General features: G+C 41.4%; 1 protein-coding gene across 9 annotated transcripts in view; it reads right to left on the reverse strand.

Moving 5' to 3' along the window:
• The window catches only part of NLGN4X (neuroligin 4 X-linked), a 331,646-nt gene extending 327,336 nt beyond the window's left edge, over window positions 1-4,310 (reverse strand). For 2 of the 9 annotated variants that reach the window (XM_035289175.3, XM_035289169.3), the window contains exon 1: window positions 3,986-4,310. The gene's annotated coding sequence lies outside the window, so the exon portion shown is untranslated. Of the gene's footprint in view, window positions 1-1,632; window positions 1,681-2,235; window positions 2,518-3,147; window positions 3,221-3,403; window positions 3,746-3,985 lie in introns of those variants that run through there. The other 7 variants (XM_035289176.3, XM_035289171.3, XM_035289178.3 and 4 more) reach the window with 4 other exon arrangements.
• Window positions 4,311-23,168: the final 18,858 nt, after the last annotated feature.

Below are 23,168 nucleotides of genomic sequence, written 5' to 3' on the forward strand. Positions count from 1 at the left end.
GTCTGCCTATCAATTTTATAGCATTAAGATAACTTTATGATCTACCTTATGTAGCCACCAGGCCCTATCCAGTATCTGTTATGTTCTTGGGTAAAAATCAGCTAGGTTACTGCTTCTAAAGCCAAATGTGTGTTCGGCATTAGTTTGTCTAAAGGAAACACAAAGAAAAGCAACAATTCTTCCACCAGAGAAGAAAACATCAGAGCACCTTTAAAACTGCATCCAAGCACAGGCACTATTATGAAAATGCAATTATCATTCTGGTTTCAAAAAAAAAAAAATCAAGCCTCCCATTTTAATCCACTGATTTAAAACTGATAAAGTAATTTTCCACTTGCTACAACTGGTCCTGATTACGTTCTTACATGTCAAAGAAGATACTCTTTAAAATGGCCATATATACATACATACACACACACACACCCGTAGCAATGTAGAATGCGTGTGTATGTCTGTGTACACACATACATATTTCTACATTTCACTGAATACTGAATTTCTAATCTGAGAAAATACATGCTTGCAAAGGTCTCCATGAAATTCCTATATACTTAATTTATAATACACAAAATTCCATATTTTTTTCTGGAAATATAAGGATTAATGCAACCATGTGCCATTAGCCATCCCTCCCCACCTTAACATTCTGCTCATTTCCACAGGAAAATCTATGCTGAGGATTTAATGGATTACTGCTAACATCTTCCCCACAGCCAACTAAAGGTATAAAATAATTCTCCACTACCCAAATCTGCCTCCAGAAAACTGCAGATTTCTTTATGATCTGATTTCTCCGCGCTCTGCCGTCCTCTAGGAAATGGCTCAGTGCCTCCATTCAAACCATGCGGGTCTCTTGCAGTTTCTGCCGCTTTGTTCTCATCAAAGTCAGGTGTTTGCACCCTGGCCATTTAATTTCTAGCTGGAGAAGGAAGCTACCCCGATTTCTTAAGCATGCACTTCTGTGTTGCCCGCAGAACGCCCACACAAGCTGGCAATTCTGCTTCGTCAGGATAACGAGGTCTCCCTAAACTTTTTCTTTTCCTTTTTCCTTTTTTTTTTTCTTTTTCTGCTTTTGCCTTCCTCCCATCACAGGAAGGGCTGATTCTGAGAAGGGAGCTCACGCACACCACCCCCTTTTAATAAAATATAATGCAACGAGCTCCGATGTAAACTCTACGGGCAACGGATGACTTCAAAAAGCGTAAGAGCACCAAAAACAAACAAACAAAAAACCCACTGCCCCCCCTCCCCTCCCCAAAATGACCATATAGAAATAAAATAAATTAAAATAAAAAATCAAAAGAAGAAGCCATACTACCACCTTGTGGATTCAGCTCGCAAGAACATCACCTGCTTAGTTCCAAACCCCCACCCAACCCCCAACCCAAATTTCTTAAGTTGGGTCCAAATGACAGATCGGGATCCTCTGTCTTCGCTTCCCGCAGACTCGCCCAAGCCCTGGGCTGAATTCGTGACGCGCGCGCCCAGCGCCAGCGCGAACTGCAAGCCCGGGCGCACCGCGGGGGCCAAAACGCCGCCGCCACCTCCTAGGACCCCTCCGTGCTGCCTTCTGCACCCCTCCCCCGCCATCCCCGAGATAGCAGCAGCACATACATAAAAAGAGGCTCACACCTGCGGTAGGTTCAGAGGAAGCAGCCAGAGAGAAAGAAACCCGCAGTCAAAAAAAAAAAAAAAAAAAAAAAAAGCATGCTGGAGAAAGGGAGGGGTATGATGCGGAGGACGTCCTCCGAGTGCCCCTCGCCCTCCAAGCGGGACATCTGTTCCCAGGGTGGTCTGGGCCAGGCCTCGGGGGCACAAGGGTTGGCCTGACCACCCCACCCCCCGCTCCCGCCCCCGCCGCTCCAGGAAGAAAGGGCGCTGTGTCTGGAGAGCAAGCGCCGGAATGCTGCTCCCGGGCCCAGGGTTGCACGGGGCACTGGGCCGGATACCGGGGGCGCAATGCTCGGGGCGCGGCCCAGGAGACCCCCGCCGAGGAACCCCAGCCTACCGGTTCTTGGAGGGGCGAAACAGCCAGGTCAGGTTGGGGGGTAGGAGGAGGAAGGCGTCCGAGAGACCGACTGAAGGATGAGTGTCCCCGGGGGAAGCGACCGGCCTCTTGGAAAACCAGAGGCGGAGAGAGCCGCCGCGGAGTGGAGGGCGCGGGCCGGGACCTGGGCCTTTCCTCCCACAGCAAGCCCCCCACCCACGCATCATCTGCAGCCGAGCGGCACCTACCTCCCTCTCCCCACCCCATCCCCGCCCGCGCTTCAGCAGGGCAGGCCACGCGGGTGCCAGCCCCGGCTGGGGGAGCCCCAGACGCGGCCTTGAGGAGGGGGCGGGTCTGAAGTTCACTCTCTCCCAGCGCGGTCTCGCAGCCCCTCGCCCATCCGCCACTGTCTCCCCCGCCTCCGGCGGCGCGCTTGGCGGGTCTTCTCCATCAGTTCTGTCCACTGGAGTGGGAAGGGGCCGAGCGGAGCCGCGCGGGAATTGGGAGGCGGGGAGGCGGAGAAAGAGACTGGATGAAATCGGCCCGGGACAGCAGAGAGCCTTGGGATTGGGATGGGATGTGATGGTGGGGGGAGTAGAGGATGGCGGTTGCGTTTTCCAGGGCTGTGGGGGTGGTACGCGTATTGGAATCAACTCCTCAACCTTCTCCCCCATCCCCCGCTCGGAGACTGGCTGACCGTAAGCCCCGCAGGCTTAACACTCCCCCCTACACCCTCGCTCCAAGAAGGGGTGTTGTCGGTGGGCACCGACTGGGGCTCCGGATCCCCCGAGACCCAGACAAGGGCTCCGGGCTCCTGTCCTCGCAGCTTCCAACTTTTCCGCTCCTCCGGAAAAGCGGGCACTTTAGAGCTGGTGCCGAGGGCGGCAGCTGCAAGCCCCCCCGCAACCCACTCAAAGGTCCAGACTACACTCAAAGGCTCCCGAAGAAGCAAAACCACCGGCTCTACCCCCACTTCTACGGCCTGCCTCACCCCTCCCAACCCCCTCGCAACCCACACACACGGTAAAGGGGTGCATATAGCCCGCTCCCCGGTTTGCAGAAGCAGCGCGGAGCTATCGTCATTTCGTCTTCACGCGGAGTCTCCAGCGCGCCTGGATCGTACCCCAGCCAAGCCAAGCCAGGTCTAATCAATCACGTACCTTATTTCGTGCATCACCCAAACCATCATCTTATCCGAGGCCAGGAGATGGAGGAAAAAAACTCGTTTAATGCAACCCCAACCAAGCTTGTTTTCCCTTTTTCTCTCTGGTTAACCTCACTCCCCAAACCCCCAAAAAAGGACCCCAGGCAGTGGTGGCTGACAATTTTCTTAAAGAAGAAGGGGATGGTTGGGGGGGGGAGAGAAAAAGAAAAGAAAAGCCTCCCATGCCTCACAGTTTGCAGAAGTCCTCCTACCTGCCTCCACCATCTCCAGCCCTGGCCGCTTCTCTCCTTCTCTCCCAGTACTGCAGATGTAGATATAGATATAGATATAGATGATATAGATATAGATATAGATATAGATTTTTTTTCCTCCTCTCCCCGCCACAGCCTTCTGTTTATTTGTATGGAAGGCAGCGCTACTTTGTAAACACATCACACACGGCCCCAGAGCCGTTCAAATAGCTGATTGCAGCAAAACGCTTCCAAACAACAGTGGTCCGGATTTTTCTTTTTAAGTGAAAATAAACCAAATGTTTCTGTGGAGAGGTTGCATGTCAAAGCCGTACATGAACGTCCACACTCCCACCCACACCTAAGAAACGGAGCGAGACAGATGGGAGAAAGTCTTGTCCAAATTTTCCAAAAATAATGATAATCATCATAAAAGCAAAAAAAAAAAAAACATAAATAAAGATCAGATGAAGTGAAGCTCAAATATCCGCAGTGATCCTTTCCATCCTTTTGCTGGAGAGCCACTGCAAGTTAAAATGTTTATACGGCTTTTTAAAATAAGGAGAATAATATCCCAGAGACTCGTCTTAAAACTGCACCTACCTTAGCTGTGGAAGAGCTGCATCTGCCTTTAAGAGTTCTTTTTACACATCAGATTTTTCTAGGGAACACGAAACGAGGTATGATTCAGGAGGATGTATTGAAAGCCCAGGCGCCTTTCCCTTCTGGAACCCCCAACAAGATTCGCTCATCCAGAGGAATGCAAGAGCCACCAACACCGCCGAGTTTGGAGGAAATTCGTTGTTTCTGCCGTCAATAGTCTGTGACCAGGCAGAACAAGCATTACAATTGAAGCAGGAAGGGCTGAGCTAGTGGCTGAATAAGAGCTCTGTGCTAAGAGACAGAGACGGGAGAGAGAAGGTTCTGCAAGAAAAAGAGAGATTGAGGAGAGAGGTCCTGCTGTCTCCAGGGCTCTCCCTCTGCCATTGGACCAAACTGAATGAAATTTACAAAGCTAGCAGCCAATAGATCGCCAGAGTCGGCTCCGTCACTACAGAAACCACATCCACAGCTACAACCTCATGCAAAGAACAGCTAATCCGAGTGCAAATCAGCTGTAACGGAGAGATTCCGGGTACCCGGGAGATAGAGCAGGTGGGCATGGCACACGGTGTCACCGCACCAGAAGCACACAGCAAACCTTTTTCCTCTTTGCTTTTATAGGACTCTCTAGGTACCCTCCACACCAAACACACTGCAGTATATGCAAACATCTTTCACTGTTTAAGGTCACGATCTCCAGCAGTCCCTAGGTCTAAGTTATTGGGATTCATATGGGAAGCAATGATATAAAAAATTTTTTAAAAACAGCAAAAATTGGAATGCAGTTCTGTAAAGCACAGGACCTCTTTTATGCCCAGGGTATGGTTGAGAGGAGATGGATGAAAGTTTTTTGCTTACTTCTATTCTTATACTTTCATGATTTTGATAAAATATTGGAGTTGTGCCAAGGATGAGGCATTTGTTTTTAAACACTCCACTTTATTTCCAGGAGGTTATCTTTCCCACGAAGTTTCAAGTTGTGGGGTTGTTGGGGGGGGGGGCAATGGGTATGATCCATGTGTTTAAAGTTGAGTTTGAGAACGTTGGATTTAAATTGGCAATCATATGATCAGAGGACATCACAGAGTGTTGTGACAATGAACATGGATTCTAAAATGAGATGCTTGGGTTCAAGTTGCATGTGACCTTAGGTGTGTATTTTAATGGTTTGCCTCAATTTCTGCATCCGTAAAATGGAACAGATAATCGCCCTGTAATATTGTTGTAATGATTAGCTGATTTAACGTATGGGGCCCGGTAGTCTTCACAACAATATTACATGGTGATTACTTTTATTCTTCTGCCTGACCAGAAAAGTTGGCTTTTCTTAAAATTATTTCATGGCCCATTAATTCATTTATGGAAGGAAAAAGATAGTGTCCCCAACTAGGGCATCCTCCTAATTGCTTCTGCTTTAGGCAGTACACCTAAGCATGAAGCCTGCCATGTTGATGTGAAGGGTACTTAGGCAGCATGATCAATAATAATAATAGGGAAGGTGATGGACACCAATTCAGGGACCTGGTTTCGTGTTAAGACTCTATTCTCACAAACTTTGCCTTGTTATAAAGTCAGTTATGTTCTGTGAATCTGTTGAACTGAAATTAAAATTACCTTTCCTGTGGGTTTCTTGTGGGGACTAAATGAAATAATATGTATGAAAGAAAGCACCCTTAACCAACAAGATGGGTACATAAATATATACTTATCTATTCATAGATATCTATACCCAATAATAGAAAAAACATATATCCCTCCATACATATGTGTGTTCCTATTATTGGATAGATATTTAGAAATACACATGTACTTTTTTCCTTTATTGTATGTATATCGAATATCCATTAATATAATATCATTAATAAGTATACCTTATTCCCCAAATCAGTGATACACATGTATATAGACATATAGATACAGATATATGGACATATATATAGATATCTATATCCTAAACTAAAGCAGAATCTCAACTTGAACACTGTAATTTATAGTAACCCAGAAACTCATGGGCTTTGTCAAGAATGTATTAATTCATTGACTTATTCATAAATTCAGGTTTTGGTTTTTTTTTTTTTAGTACTGGTGCAGTACTAAGTGCTGCCATACATCTGTGAGTGAGAATCATCCATTTATTTTTGAGAAAGTATACAGTCTAGTGGACAAAATAGCCAAAAGCATAAGAAAAAATATTACAAGGTCTGCAAAATGAATATGTATGAATTTCTAGGGACCCATGGAGGTGAAAATGATTAAGGAAGGGTTTACAAAGGAAGAACGTTCTGTGTAGGGAAGGAATGGTACATAGATACTGATTGGGTGAAGAAGTTAAGAAAGAAGCCATGGATTAAAATATCGCAGCAATACTGTATGTGTGGAGCTCTAGAAATAGAGAAGGTTTGTCATGGCAGGACACTGACTTTGAAAAGAAGGTGGTGAGGAAAGGATGAGAGACCTAATTGTGAAGAGTTTTGAATGCCATACTAGAAAGGTGGAATTTACCCAGTAGGCAGTGGGAAGACCAGTAATATATTTTCTGCAGGGACGGGGGAAGAAATAATCAGATTTATACTTTAGGACAATCACTGTGATGGCAACATGGAGAACAAGTTGAAGAGGGCCAATGTGGAAAACCAAGAAAATATTTGTAAGATTGGTGCAAGAATGGATGCAACAAATAAAGTCCTGAATGAGAGACCCAGAGAGAGAAAGAGAAAAGGAGGAAGAGAAGGGATGGAAAAGTAAGGAAAGGGAAGAGAAGTTGGTGTGGGGCGACATCACTTCTAAATACTTTAAGTCAGCACGATAAAGTGAGATTGGGAGGGAGAGTTTGGGCCGAATCTGCAGGCTTGGCTTGGTTTGCGGGTGGGTTGGTTGGGTAGCAGATCTCTTCCCTGAGACATGTGACCTGGAATAGAGCAGGCAAGCACATTTTCACTTCTATCTGAATGACCCCATTGAGACTTGTTAAAAATAATTTTTTTTTGTTTTAAATAAAAATTATTTTTTAAAAGGCCAGGAGCAGTGGCTCATACCTGGAATCCACACATTTTGGGAGTCTGAGGCAGGAGAAACACTTGAGCTCAGGAGTTCAATATCAGCCTCGGCAACATAGTGAGATCCTGTTTCTAGGAACAAAATAAAAACTGGCTGAGAGTGCTGGTGCACGCTTGTAGTACCAGCTACTCAGGAGGCTGAAGGGTTTGGGTCACTTGAGCCAGAGAGGTGGAGGCTGCAGTGAACCATGATCATGCCACTGTACTCCAGCCTGGGTTGCAGAATAAGACCCTCCATCAAAAAAAGAAAATGTCAGAAAGCATCTTAGACAGATGGAATCATGACTGTAAGAAAAAGTGAATATAAGATGTTATGAAATTATAATTTTCCCCATCCAAAATCCCTCACAGGAGATGAGGATAGGACCCAAAACACCAGTTCTTAACAATTGGGCCACCAGGTTGCAATAAAGACAGAGGAGCTACAGAGGTTTAGATCCAGGATTCCTGGAAGAGATAAGGGTACCACTCTTCATGCTTTCATTTTAAATCTAATTGTGGAGTATGGTGAAATGTGGGAACTGGAGGGAGTCATAAAATGAAATAAAACAATAGAGTTCTGAGAAGGATATATAAGCTGGGTTTGGTACAAAGAACTAGACGGAACATGAGAAATAGTCTATACCACACTACTTGTTCTCTCTGATTTTCCATCTCAGTGTCTCCATCAACCACATTCGGGTGTTATGTTCATACTCCTGTGAGATCGATCCATAGAACCCTAAACGCAACGCTGGTGAAGCCAGATACACTATAGGGCACTACTGATTCAAACTGACTCTCCTAATACAATGGTCAAAGTGAAACAGAAATATTTTCAGTACGATGATAATTGTTCGTGCAATAGTAATATATACTGTTATTAATTACTAATCATTATTAGAGAGATAAATATGTATAGTATAGAAGGTGCTTAAAGTCTTATAAGAGGATAAATGAAGCTCTTTAATTATTAAAATGCAACTCAATGTGTGATATATGCTATCTCAGAAACATGCAGAAGACATAACAGGCTTCCTATTGGGATGATGAGAAAATGGTTCACAGATGAGCAAGGTTTTCCTGGGGAATTGGAGAACAGGGGTGGGAAATTATTCCAAGTGAATAATATCTGGAGAAAAGAAAGAGATATGGAGTGAGCAAAGGCTTTGGAAGTTCAAGGTGCACAAGGATGACCCAGAAAGATGGTTACAAAATCCATGCCTCTAGAGCTAAACACCAGGATTCAAACTTAGCAGGTCTTGAGTGAGTTCTGGGAACCTGCATTTTGGGGGCCATTCTGCTACATGAGTTTTTTTTTTTTTAGATAATCCTCAAATTAAACCCTGAAAACAGTAGTGGTGGTGAGCTGATGGTAGGCTCTTATGATTCATAAAGGAGAATAAGAAGAAATAGGTCAGCCTGGACTACAGAGGATGATGAATCCTCTGTAGGCTGGAATCCTCATCAGTGTTAGTGGGGGATGGTATCAGAGACTAACTTTCAAAGAGTTTACTCTGAGGGGATTTAAGCGCTGAGACATTCTAGAACAAAAGAGGATAGTGAGACTGCTGCATTCATAAGTTAGAGCAGTAGTAGTGACAATACACAGTCATAGTGAAAACACACAGTAGTAGTGGATTTGTTTCACTATGGCGGCATTTGTATTTTGCAGTTTGTGGAACCAGCAACAGTTCTCACATTCATGCTTCTGCATAGTTGCAAAAGTTGAATAAAAATGGGATGGAGCAAAAATTAGAAAAGACTAGAGATCGCCTTGATGCAGTGAGATGGTAAGGCCGAGATGAGTGAGAGCACACTCAGCCAAAGTCACTTGTATGGAAAGAAAAATGAGATGATGGTGGATCATAGAAATACAAGTGACCTACAGACCTGAGACATTTGGGACAGGAGATTTGACCTGAATAGGGGTCATAAGATAGGATCTGTGGATCTCAGCACAAATCCTATGGATACAATACTTAACATTTTGGTGTAAAATGTAGAAAGTGTTCGCTTAAAATAAAAGACAAATCTTTGGAGAAAGCGACACTGGGTAGAGTCTTGATAGCAACCTAAAATAAGGTCATTCTCCCATCTGCAGAAGATCTCTGGCAAGAGAAAGTGTGGTATGGAATTCAAGGAAGGACTTTAACCTCCAAAAGGAGTAGGAAGGAGTCAATGGTGTCAAGGTCCAAAGAGATTTTAGGAGTGAAGGACGATGGGAGAGCGCCATTGCATTTTGGAGTCAGTAGATTATTGACAGCCTTCAGCTGAATGTGTTAGTTAGATTCATGTCTGGGGATCCGATGAGGAAGTCGAAATCATAATTACAGTCTTACAGTGAAAGGAAAAAAAAACGATAGGGTAAATTCAGAAATAGTAGGGTTGTGGTGGGTCATGTTTAAGTGGTTTGCTGATTGTTGTTTTTATTCATTTCTTCACTAAGCATGAATGTGAGAACTGTTGCTTGCTCCGCAAACTGCAAAATACAAAAGATGGATAAATAAGACAGTCTTTGCCCTCGCATAGCTAATTCTTTACCCAATGCCCCTTCTGATCTGAACTATTGTCCCATTTTATTTTTATTTATCTGTTAGTTTATTTATGGTGTTTCTTACTTTCATTTGCTATCGTAGAAGCAGTTTTAGGGAAAAAAATCTCTGCACCATGTAGATGATAAATGCCTTAGGTGGTCACCATTATGTGAGGCCAGTTCAGAGTATGAGGCTTAACAAATTTGAGAAATGATAGGATAAAAAGTAGCACTTATATAATACCTGTTTTGATACCTGTATCTATCTATCTACACACATGCATAGACATAGATATATAAATAAATATAGCTATCGATATCTATGTAGATATATATGTAAACTAGAAAATATCTAAAAATATCTATATATATAAATCATAAACTAGAGTAAACAACATATTCAGTTTTTTTAGAAAACATTTAAGAAGTGTTATTCTCAAACAGGATTTAAAGTCTAGATTAAAATATAGATTAAATAAGAGCAATATACTGCAGACTTTAAAAATATTTGCACCCTTAAGGTTTAGCAAATTTCATTCTGTCTTATTTTACACTCCAAAGTTGCTAAATAAATCTTTTCTTTCAATGATAGTGATTAAACTCCAGACCAGTTGAAGCTGAATTATCATAAATTTAAAATTAATGCCAATCACTTAAATAACATTTTCTTGAAATAGTTGAATGTATGTACCTTTTCTTACATGTAAATATAATTACAGAAATCCAGATGGAAAATATAAAGACAAGGTCTTGTTTATTCCCATTGGTTTTGTAGGGAAAGTGTTTTATAAGATTAATACAGCTTGAAGGAAATACTTTAAATTGATGTTTTCCAATAAGAAGGTCGTACAAGCCCTTAATTCAATTTTTGCATCTGATGAATGGGAATAAAGATATCTTTGTAGGCAAGAGTCTGTTTCTGGTTTCTTGAAGCCTTTGTCCTTCTGACTTCTGTTATTTCAAACCCATAACACACCATTAATTATGTAACACGCATCCACAGTAGAGTTATGCTCTCTGCTTTCTATTTGATTATTTTAAATTCTGTCCCCAGTTATTATTTCATCACTGGGCATGATTAGCCTAAATGACTTTTAAATGGCCCTGATTTTTAAAAAGGATTCAGGCTCCAAAATTTCACTACATTCATTGACGGTGAGAAATCCATTAACTATTGCTTTTGTAAGAAAACCAAGAATATTGAATCCCAAATAAGAGGCCCAAAATAGAGTTCATTTTTAAATGACATTCTGCAGTGACTGTACCAATGCTCTTGCCTAAAACTTTTCATGAAACTCTTTTACAATGTCTATGTCCCTTTGATGAATGACAACATGCACTACATTTTAAAAGCATGGAAATATACATATATCTTTCTCTAAGTTAATTTGGACCTTGGAATTATTGATATACATATATATAAAGAGAGAGCTTTAGAAATAGGTATATAGGTAGATTGATATAGATTCATACATCTATCTATATATAGATGTTTACAGAGATTGCTATAGAGATTGCTATGTCTATTTCTTTTTTTCTTTTGTTTTTTTAGAAAGAAAGAAAAAAAGGAGTGAAGGAGAGGAAGAAATAGGAAGAAAAAGAGGGAGAGAAAACGGGAATGTAACTTTATTCTAAAAATAGGTATTAATAATGGTCGATCCATATTTTGTATATTTAAGGTGGAGAATGTATATTTTGTGTATTTAAAATGGAGAGCTCTATAAATATTTATTGAGTTTACTTGTTCCGGATCTGAATTCAAGTCCTGGATATCCTTATTAATTTTCTATCTGGTTGAGTCTAAATCTCTTTACGAGTCTTATGTATCTGGGTGTTAGGATGGTTAGCTCTTATTGTTGCATTGATCCTTTTACCACTATATCTTTGTTGCTTTGAAATCTATTTTATCAGATGCGAGAATTGCAACTCCTGCTTTTATTTATTTATTTATTTTTGCTCTCCATTTGGTTGCTAAATCTTTCTCCATCCCTTTGTTTTAAGTCTCTGTGTATCTTTGGATGTGAAATGGGTCTGGATGTAGCATATCATTAGGTTTTGGCTGTATCTTTTGATTGGGAGATTTAGTCGACTTAAATTTAGGATTACTGCCATTTGATGTTAACTGGCTGTTTTATCCATTCGTTGATGTAAATTCTTCTTTATTTTTGGTATATTTTCAGAAAGGCTAATACTGGTTGTTTCTTTCTATGTGCAATGCTTCTTTCAGAAGCTCTTGTAAAGCAGGCCTGGTGGTAATAAAATCTCTGAGTACTTGCTTGTTCATAAAAGATTTTATTTTTCCTTCAATTGTGAAGCTTAATTTGGCAGGATATGAAATTCTGGGCTGAAAGTTCTGTTCTTTAAGGATGTTAAATATTGGCCCCCACTCTCTTCTGGCTTTAGGGTTTCCACTGAGAGATCTGCTGTAAGTCTAATAGGCTTCCCTTTGTGGGTAACCTGACCTTTCTCTCTGGCTGACCTTAGTATTTTCTCCTTCATTTCAACCCTGGTGAATCTAAAGATTATGTGCCTTGGGGTTGCTCTTCTTGAGGAATATCTTTGTGGTGTTCTCTGTATTACCTGGGGTTGAATATTGTGCTGCTTTGCTAGATTGGGAAAGTTTTCCTGAATAATATCCTGAAGAGTATTTTCCAGCTTGGATTCATTCTCTTCGTCGTATTCAGGTACACCTATCAAACGTAAATTTGGTCTTTTCACATAGTCCCACATTTCTTGGAGAACTTGCTCATTCCTTTTTATACTTTTTTCTCTATTCTTGTCTTCTCGTTTTATTTCATTAAGTAGGTCTTCGACCTCTCATATCTTTTCTTCTGCTTGATCAATTCGGCTATTCAAACTTGTGCATATTTCGCTAAGTTTTTGTGTTGTGTTTTTCAACTTCGTTAGTTCATTTATATTCCTCTCTATATTGTCTATTCTTGTTAGCATTTCGTCAAACCTTTTTTCAAAGTTCTTAGTTTCTTTACATTGGGTTAGAACAAGTTCTCTTAACTCCCAGAAGTTTCTTATCATCCACCTTCTGAAGCCTACTTCTGATAATGGCACACAGTCCTTTTCCATCAGGGCTTGTTCCGTTGCTGATGAGGAACTATAATCCCCTGTAGAGGGAGAGGGGTTCTGATTTTGAGCATTCTCAGCCTTTTTAGTCTGGTTTCTTCCCTTTATTATAAATTTATCCATCTGTCGTCTTTACAATTACCGCCTTTCTAGTTGCATTTCTGAGTGGATGCCCAGTTTATTGATTCCTAGTGCTGAAATCCGAGCAACCCACTGCGCTGGCCAAAACAGCAGCGATAAGACTGATGGTGCTCTTCTGCCCGGGAATCTCCTCCCGTTTACTATGCATGAAGAGCTGCCGCGCCAAAGCGCCAGCAAAACCGCTGCGCCGGCCACAAGAGTCGCGCTGGCGACCTGTGGGGCCCCTCCACTGGGAGTCTTCTGGTCCGTGAGTGACGAAAATTCATCTGAAAGTGTGGCGTCCTCTCATTCTCTGCGCTTTCACTGGGAGCTACAATCCCGAACTGTTAGCAATCAGCCATCTTGGATCTGCTATGTCTATTTCAATGTATATCTGCATCTCTGTCTCTATAGATATCTGTATCTTCTATAGATATCTATAGAGATATGGATCTCTCTCTATATACGTATAGTTATCTCTACATATTGATATGCAGAGTTTTATCTATATCTATTTTTATATCTATATGATACAGAGGGATTTATATTCCCAAGATGGTTGATTTGTGCCTGATAGTGTCTGCTCTGTGTGTGCACAGGACCCTCTTCCTGCTTTCTTTCTTTGTACTTTAAAAAGAGACATTTAACATGGGGAGAAGACACAGTAAGAGCATCAGTGTGTTTTATTTACTAAAGCTCAAGCAAACAGCCTTCTCTCTTGTTAATGACATCGGTCAGTGTCAGACATAAGCGTATAGGCATATAGACCACCTCTGGTGAATGCAGTATGGTTTATAATTTTAGTTGAAATAAAATGAGATTGACAAAAAATTCCTAGAATAATGGCCCTCTTTTATCCTTTCAAACTCAAGATCTGTATTGGAATCTTTTAAAAACACTCATTTTGGATTTTTTTCAGGTATTATTCATTGAGAAGAGAGGGAACATACTGCAAACACTATTTTGCATGTGACAAGTACACACGTGTGTATGCATAATGTGGAAACAGGGCAGATGGAACACATGTATAAATACCAATGGGATTGTTTTGAGAGGGGATCAATTTGTTATAAAGCACTGGTGTATTAGGAGCCTGGTAATATTTTTCTGGAATAGTAGCGACTAAAATTATCTAAAGAGCACTTGGAGCCATGTAACATCTTGTTCTTTTCCTACAAATATACAGAAAGATCTAGAGTTTTGATACTTTGCTAAACAAGTTATAGTCCTGGGTCTAATATCATGGATGTTATTAATACCAGGAAGCATGTTAAAAATGCATAACTTTGAGCCCCAACCCCAAATCAACTGTATCAAATCTGCCTTTAACACATTCTCTGGTGATTTGCACCAAACACCGAAGTTGGAGAAGCTCTTGCCTGGAAGACAGCTTTGTACAGCCTCTTAGGTATCAGGTCATCCAGTGCAGAGTTAAAGTAGGATCCACCCAAAGGAATTTTCATCTTCTGGCCACATTGCTTGGTCCAAGGTTAGCATCTTAGCTGAGCTGGGATATGGTCCCTGGAAATCTGGCTCACAACTATGACACTGCAGTTTATAGGCACAGCCACACACACAGCAAACAGTGGCTCTATAGGAGTGGATGGGCAACAGGTAAATTTACGGGCATTCTTGGTCATGTTTTCCACCTTGTCCAGTGGAAAATGGAGAAAGCTAATATACAACGTAGAAAGTAGATATGAGGACAGAAGTGTAATGAATGACAAAGAGAAGGGTAGCACATCCTTCAAGATCTCCATCATATTCTTTTGCTGTTGTTATTTTTCTTTTAGAGACAGAATCTTGCTCTGTTGCCCAGGCTGGAGTGCAGTGGCATTATCATAGCTCACTACAACCTCGAATTCCTGGGCTCAAGAGATCCTGCAGCTTCAGCCTCCTCAGTAGCTGGGACTACAGGTGTTTGCCACCACACCCAGCTAATTTTTGTAATTTTTATCAAGTTGGTACAAAAGTAATTTCGGTTTTTGCAATTACTTTTAATGGCAAATACTGCAATTACTTTTAATGGCAAAAACCACAATTACTTTTGCACCAATCTAGTATGAAGACAGGATCTCATTAGATTGCCCAGGGGGGTCCCAAACTCCTGACCTCACAGGATCCTGTTTCTCAGTCTCCCAAAGTGCTGAAATGATAGGCATGCACTACAACACCCAGCCCCGTCACAGTCTTACCTCTGAGTTTCCTAGACCTGCAATAACACATTACCTTAAACTGGGCAGCTTAAACCAACGACATTTACTATCCCCTAGTTCTAGAAACCAAAAGTCTGAAATCAAGGTGTCTGCCTGGCCATTCTCCCTCCAGAGGCTCTAGGGGAGAATTCTTCCTTTCTGTCCCAGGTCCTGGTGGCTCCAGGCGTCCCTGGGCTTGTGGCCACATCCTGCGTCTTCAACTCCACGTGGACTTCTCCTCTGTATGTGTCTTCATGTGTCTTTTTCTGTCTCTCGTAAGGATGCTCTCATTAGATTTAGGACCAACCTTAATCTGGTATGATCTCATCTTCATCCTTAATTACATCTGCAAAGCCCCTGTTTCCAAATAAGGTCACATTTCCAGGTTCTGGGTAGACATGAATTTTTAGTGGACAGTATTTTGCTACACTGCCCTTGGAACCTGTGAAACATCCTGTATCCTTGAACAAATTTCCTTTTCTGTTTTCTTTTGATTAAGCTTATTTAAGTGGGTTTATGTTACTTGCACGGGAAGTGCCCTAATTAATATGAAAGGTGTTAATGGATTTTTTAAAATGCATCTTCCAGAAGATGAGCAGTATTAAGACAAGGGCTTTGTCATGGGAAACTTAAGCAAGGAAGCTGTCTGGGAGAAGCGGAGTGGTCAGCTTATAACCACACAAGCAGACAGTTTATAACCACACGAGTATCTAAGTGGTATATAGACCAAACATTAGTACAGACATCTGAGCCTAGGGTTGCCAGATTTAACAGCTAAAACTACAGGGCTCACAATAACAAAAACATTAGTAAGAGTATATTTTATGCAATATTTGAGATACAATTATGCCACAGTTTTTTCTTTGTTTACCTGATATTCAGACGTAACTGGGGGCTGGACTCAGTGGCTCATATCTGTAATTGCAGCACTTTGGGAGGCCAAGGCAGTTGGATCACTTGAGGTCAGGGTTCGAGGCCAGCCAGGCCAACATGGTAAAACCCCTTCTCTACTAGAAAAACAAAAATTAGCTGGGCATTGTGATGCATACCCGTAGTCACAGCTACTCCGGAGGCTGATGCTGGAGGATCACTTGAACCGTGGAGATGGAAGTCCCAGTGAGCTGAAATTGCGCCACTGCACTCCATCCTGGGTAAATTGAGCATCCTGTATTTTTATCTGGTAAACCCATTTATGCCACATACCCCAGAATATTTCATGCCTACTCTGCTTCTAGTTGACTATATCAGTAGCTGGTTTTCAGTACAACCCTTCTCTTCCCTACACCTACCCTAACTCCATACCTCCATCTTCAAGTTCAAAATTGAGCCAATAAATCTGTGGTTACCTACAATTATCGACTCACTGACTGCAGGAAAAAAGTAAAATTTTACAAAATATCCCTGGCTGAGGTCAATGATGTCCTGCTTCCAGATGTATTTAATCTCGCTGCGGACTTTCCATTCTTTGTTAATGAGACAGTATTTCTACATGTCCAATAAGCCACTCTCTTAGTCCATTTGAGCTCCTATTACAGATTGCCTTAGGCTGAGTAATTTATAAGCCATGGCAATTTATTGAAGCCTAGAAGTCCAAGTTCAAGATGCCAGCAAATTGAGCATATGGGGAGGGTTTCCCCCTTCAAAGTTGACGGGATCCTCTTTTGTGAGGGCACTGATCCCATTCATAAGGGACCTTATCACCTACTAAAGGATCTACCTCTTAATCTTACCATATGGAAAATACAACATACAAATTTGGGGGGCAGGAGCATTCTGAGCACAGCAGTCATACACAGCTTCTTGGATAACTGTAACTTTCCCCAAGGAAGCTTGCTTTTCTCACCTTCCCCACTGCCATGCCTTTTCGTGCTTTGAGATGCCTTGTTCTTGGACTGATTCTAGTGACTTGCTGAAAATTAACTTCAAATTTCTCAGCTCATGCCTAGGTTCAGCCACACTTTTCGTAATCCCCTGGCACCAGTTTGCTCTCATTGCCATGAAAACAAATTACAATGTCCACTCATCACTCTCTCTGTTGCTTGCACTTGCTGGGCCTTAGTGAAACTCCATAAATATATGTTGGCAGAACAGTGCTGGAACTTTATCCTTAATCGGACTAATTACAGTGAATTTTTAGAATAATCAATATGATGCCAAGCAGCCTACTTCAACCAGATCTAGTTCATTTTGTTGAAAAAAAAAAACAGAATCGTTTGCTTTAATTTGGGAGAGATCTAGTACCTATAAAATCAGTGTATTAGTCTGTTCTCATGCTGCTAATACAGACATACCCAAAACTGGGTAAATTTATAAAGGAAAGAGTTTTAATGGACTCACAGTTCGACCAGGCTGGGGAAGCCTCACAATCATGGTGAAAGACAAAGGAAGAACAAAGGGACTTTTTACATGGCAGCGGGCAAGAAAGCTTGTACAGGGGAACTCCGCTTTATAAAACCATCAGATCTCATGAGACTTATTCACTATCACAAGAACAGCATGGGAAAGACTGGCCATGATTTAATTACCTCCCACCGGGTCCCTCCCATGACATGTAGGAATTATGTGAGCTACAATTCAAGATGAAATTTGGGTGGAGACACAGCCAAACCATATCAATCAGTTAATCTAACACCCTGTCATAGATTATAAAAGACTGGTTAATAGGTGATTAAAATTTAGCTATTGGTTGGTGCTTGCTAATAATATTATAGGAAGAAAACCTACATGAAATACACAAAACCACAGAGTCATGCTATTATTATTCTATATTTTTCCTGCCAATTGATGATAATGGAATGATAATGATAATTTAAAATGATTGGGGCCAGGTGTGGTGGCTCATACCTGTAATTCTAGCCTATATTATGTATTTATGTATATTTATCTACGCTTTGCTAGATTAGCTTGGCTTTAACCAATTCAATACTTCAATGTTTAAGGGATGTCACCTCTGTGGTTAGTGTATAAAGATTGTGACTTTCATCTTGCCTGCCAGCCTTCTGCCTTGCTGATTGATGATTGAAGAAAACACCTATTTTTTTTATTATGATAACTGTGAAATGTCTTTTGTTCATTTTAATATTTTTGTCATCAAAAGGATCAACATAGAATGGATATGGCATTAAAAGAGAATATCAAATATTGCATGGGATGGCTAAGGCTTGTCCCACACAGGCTGGGATGCCCCTGTGATAATAATAGGTGCTGATAAACTTCCATGTTAATAAAGTCCACTTATCAAGAGACTAATGGTGGGCTTTGGCCCACAGTCAATGAGTAAATAAAGCCCTCACTTCAGCAGTCTGTGAAAAGCCAAATTTTATGAGTGATATGAGCTTCAACATGACTTCTTCCCCACTGGAGTCTTCAGATGAGTCCTCAGCCCTGGCTGGCACCTTGATGGCAACTTATAAGTAAACTTGATGCAGATGATTCAGCTATTTTCCAAATCCTGATCCACAGAAGGTAAGACATATGAAACATGTGTTTTTTGAAGCCACTATGTTGTAATAGGCTACTCTTATTCACATATGCATGTAAATATGTATGTAGGGATAGATATGGATATAGATGACAATACACAACTTTAGCAAATAGGAAGAGTAAAAAAATTGACCAAGTTGAACAAATATGTTAGATATTTTACAATTTGCAGGATTGCTACTACAACTCTTTCAGACACTGCATAGATGAATGAACCAGAGTAAAACGTCCATCATCTGCTCATAAAGCCTGCCAAATGTATTAAATTAAGGAAGAGGAGGAATTTGACAACCAAATCTGTAGTTTCTGCATCAAGCAAAATAGATTTTCTTCACTTTGTCTGAGAATTGCTTTGCTTTCATCAACAATCTTGATCTTTCTACAGTTCATCACATCAATACATAATTAGCAAATCCTCCTACTATCTGGGAGGCCCTGTACTATGCAGGATGTGAGAGTCTTAGAAATATTACACCATTCCAGGGACTTCTAATTTTCTGAGCTACATACATATGGCAAGGTCTGTAGCAAGGTTTCTCAAGCTCAGCACGATTGATACTTGTGGCTGCAAAATTCTTTGTTGCAGAGGGATATCCTGTTTATTTCAGGGTCTTGGACAGCATCCCTGGCCTCCATCCACTAGATTCTAGTATCATTCCTCCACCCACCCAGTTGTGACAATCAAAAATGTCTCCTGACATTGCTCAGTGTCTCTTGGGGAACAAAATCACCATCATCGAGAATCATTGCTCTAAAACAACAAACAAACCATTAAAAAAAAAAAAAAAAAGAAAGACAAAGAATCCCTTCTTCAATTTGCACAACCTTGAAAGCCACCCTAGGCAATTCTTCTCACCATGTTCCCAGTGGCATTTTGAATCTCTGCCATATGTCCGACTCCAGTACCTTTCAGAATGCTTACCCGTTCTGGCACCTGTCATAATTGCTGTAGTCCCTCAGTCATTTTGACAAGCAAACACTCACTGTGTATTTGCAAATACTCCTGGTGGAGGAGAGAAGGGAATGTTCAGTTTCTTGGCCAAGAATGACTGTGAAACTAGTAGGTGTTGGCTGATCACATGCTGCTAGTTGCTGACGATAGTGTTTCATGTTCCTTGCACAAGTGATGACTTCTTCTTCATGGGCTGATGCACAGTCCCTCAAATCTTCTTCAACACGGCATCAGTACAATCTCCTTTGACCCACTCATTTCCCCCAAAATCCCTTCCTCAGAAAAATTCATCATTCCACCTTTGTACTCCAAAAGCAACTCAACCTTCTAACAGCTCCTAATTGACCTACTTGCAATGGCACACACAGTACGTATGTGTGTGTGGGTTGGTGGGGGTTGCTGTCCATCACACTGTGGGTTCCATTTCCATATCTGTTCCTAATGCCTTGCTTTAAAACTATTTATTTTTATTTTTATTTTATTTTATTTTTTTGAAACAGGGCCTCACCCTTTTGACCAGGCTGGGGTGCAATGGCACGTTGCTCACTGCAATCTCTGCCTCCCATGCTCAAGCAATTCTCCTGCTTCAGCCTTCTGAGTAGCTGGGATTACAGGTGCCTGCCACCACACCCGGCTAATTTTTGTACTTTTAGTAGTGACAGTGTTTCACCACGTTGGCCAGGCTGGTCTCGAACTCCTGACCTCAAGTGATCCACCTGCCTTGGCCTCCCAAAATGCTACGATTACACACGTAAGCCACTGCACCTGGCTAATTTATTTTTTAAATGGAGATAAAATATACTTCTATGATTTACCATCTTTGCCATTTTTGAGTTTACAGTTTAGTGGCAATCAATATATTTATAATCTTTTTCCCCTTCACATATTTAGCATAATATAACATTGAATTTGCCTTCCTTTTCTTCAGTTCACTTTCATTTTGTACACTGATCTGATTATTCAAAAAAATCAATGGAAAGTTATAGGGAGCAATGGATGTTACCATATATTTCCATTTATATTGTCTCTTTCTTGAGTGTTGAGATTGTCTTATGTAGACCACAGTGAAGTCATTTGCACATGAGATCTAATAAAAATCTTAATGTCACTGGCCTTATGTATTAAATGAAATAACGTGCTTTTTAATAACAACAGGAAAGGCTGGAAGTCCAAGATAAACACAGTTTCCATACACATCATTATAATTCTTAAGTTACCAGCACCAACAACTAGCAAGATTAAGCCATTCTGTTCTTAGAACCCCGGTGGTAAAGTGCCCTTTGATAGTGAACAGAGATAAATATCTATAATAGGAGCCCCTAGCACACAGGAATCTTTGTTTCAAGTTGGCCAATTTAAAGAAAATAAAAATTATTTATACATTATAGTTTTATTCAAATTCGAAATGTGTTTCCTAACACTAAGAAAAGGTGATTTGTCTCCCTTCCTCCCTCTTTCTCTTCCTCTCTCTCACAAACACATACACACACAAGCACGCACAACTCCCCTCCCCACCGCCATTCCTTTTTTCCCCCTTAGACAGAACTGGGCAGTGACAGGCAAGGATTGTGAGATGTAGCAAATTTTCTGCTTCCCAACAGGGACCTGTAGGCTGCCCTTGATAAATTTCAGGCTATCTCACACTTTTCCTTTGAGAAGCCCTTGGTGGGCCTAAGACCTCAGCCTATTGGGACCCATCCTTGTATCCAGAGTTAAACAAGTGTCTGCCTCTCCCAGAACAGCACCCTCCTGACTGGCTTCCAGGTGTCAGCCTGTGGCCACCTTTCAGCCTGAAAAAGAGGAGGCCAGATGAGGAAGGAGATCCAGGGGTAGGAAATTCATGCATTAAGGGCTTCATCATCTATAACAGCAGGGCACCAACCTGAGACCCTTTAGGAAATACACAGTCATTGTATTTTCTTTTATGTGCTGAAAATATAAACTATTTCAATGTGTATACTTAAAAGATTTGTGTAACCCTTTTTTAATGTATCTTAATATTAATTTTTGTTTTTTTGATTTTTAAGGCAGAGTTTCTTTTGCCCAGGCTAGAGTGCAGTGGGCGATCTCAGCTCACTGCAACCTCTGCCTCTGGATTCAAGTGATTTTCCTTCCTCAGCCTTCCAAGTAGCTGAGATAGCAAGCGTGCCTCACCACCACGCCCAGCAAATTTTGTATATTTAGTAGAGACAGGGTTTCACTGTGTTGGTCAGGCTGGTCTCGAACTCCTGGCCTCAAGTGATCCACCCACCTTGGCCTCCCAAAGTGCTGGGATTACAGGCGTGAGCCACCATGTTCGGCACATTCGTTTTTATATATAGCTGAAACATTGAAAAACTAAAAACAAAACCGCATATCCTGGGTTTGAATTCCCCCTGGCCATCCCCAACTGGCTAGTTCCCCAGAGCTTGGGGAGAGTGATTCTGACACTTTAAAGAGTTTGCTCCTAGAGGAATTTTCCCCTTTAATTCGTCTGTTCTGTATGAAAAGAAAACCTTCACAAAACTAGGCAGCGGCTGGCAACTCACAAGACTTTTGCTCTTCCCTGTGCGGGCACTTTAAATCACAGAATTAGACCGGCAAGTACTTCACTGCAATGTTCCCTGGGCTGCAGACACTGGGTCTTCCTGGGGGTCCATCAGTTTGCACCACACCTGCCTTGTCAGAGAAGCAAAGCTATCTTCCCTCCAATGGCTCATTCCTCTACCATCTGGCTTCCTTCAAGCCACCTTTTTCTTAATTAAAAACATGCACTTTTCATTTATTGTGGAGGTCAAACACCCTGCATTGGTTAGAAACTAAATTACCCTGGTAGAGGACTCCTAAAGAAGCAAACTTTTTCCTCTGCACTTCTTAAAGTGGCCGGCCATCCGCAGGGTTTTTCTTTTACTCCATTTCCAATTTCAGGCTTTTTTTTTCAGTACTCTAGGTATTTTTGCTGTTGTTGTTGTTGTTGTTTGTTTTGTCTTTTGTTTTTAAGATGGAGTTTCCCTCTCTTACCCAGGCTGTAGTGCAGTGGCTTGATCTCGGTTCATTGCAACCTCCACCGCCCAGGCTCAAGCGATTCTCCTGCCTCAGCCTCCCCAATAGCTGGGTAGCTGGGATTACAGGTGCCCACCACCATGCCTGGCAAATTATTTTGGTATTTTTAGTAGAGACAGAGTTTCACCATGTTGGCCAGGCTGGTCTCAAACTGCAGGGCTCAAGTGATCTATCTACCCGCCTTGGCCTCCTAATGTGTTGAGATTGCAGGCTTGAGCCACCATGCTCGACCAGTAGCTTAGGTATTTCAAGCCCACTTACTACTTTGCTAAAATGAACAAAAGTTAGGAGAGAAAGAAAGCAGAAGAAAGCAGGAGGAAAAAGCGAAAGAGAAACACACACACACACACACACACACACACACACACGGAGCAGACTACTGATTCAAAGATAAATATTTTCATCTGGTCTATATAAGATTGAATCTATAAATAGAATTTAAGATGTTTCATCTACGAAAATGAAACTGACCAAACGTGAATGTGGAAAAATATTTAAGGGGAAGAGCGATTCACTTACAATCAGAGAGTGGGGTTGAATTGTCTACATGCAGCCTCTTCCTGAATATTTTCAACAAGTGAGAGAGGATGGTCTTTGATCTCTCCATAACATAGATGAGAAAAGTGAGGCTTAGAGAGTCTGTTAAGCATGTCTTGACTTATGTAGATAATAATTCTATCAGTAGGACTTTAAAGAATTTTTTTTTCTATCCTGAATTAGAAACAGCAAAAGACATGAGCAA

Source organism: Callithrix jacchus, chromosome X (genome assembly GCF_049354715.1).
Source record: "Callithrix jacchus isolate 240 chromosome X, calJac240_pri, whole genome shotgun sequence".
In the NCBI taxonomy this organism is placed as follows: Eukaryota; Metazoa; Chordata; class Mammalia; order Primates; family Cebidae; genus Callithrix; species Callithrix jacchus.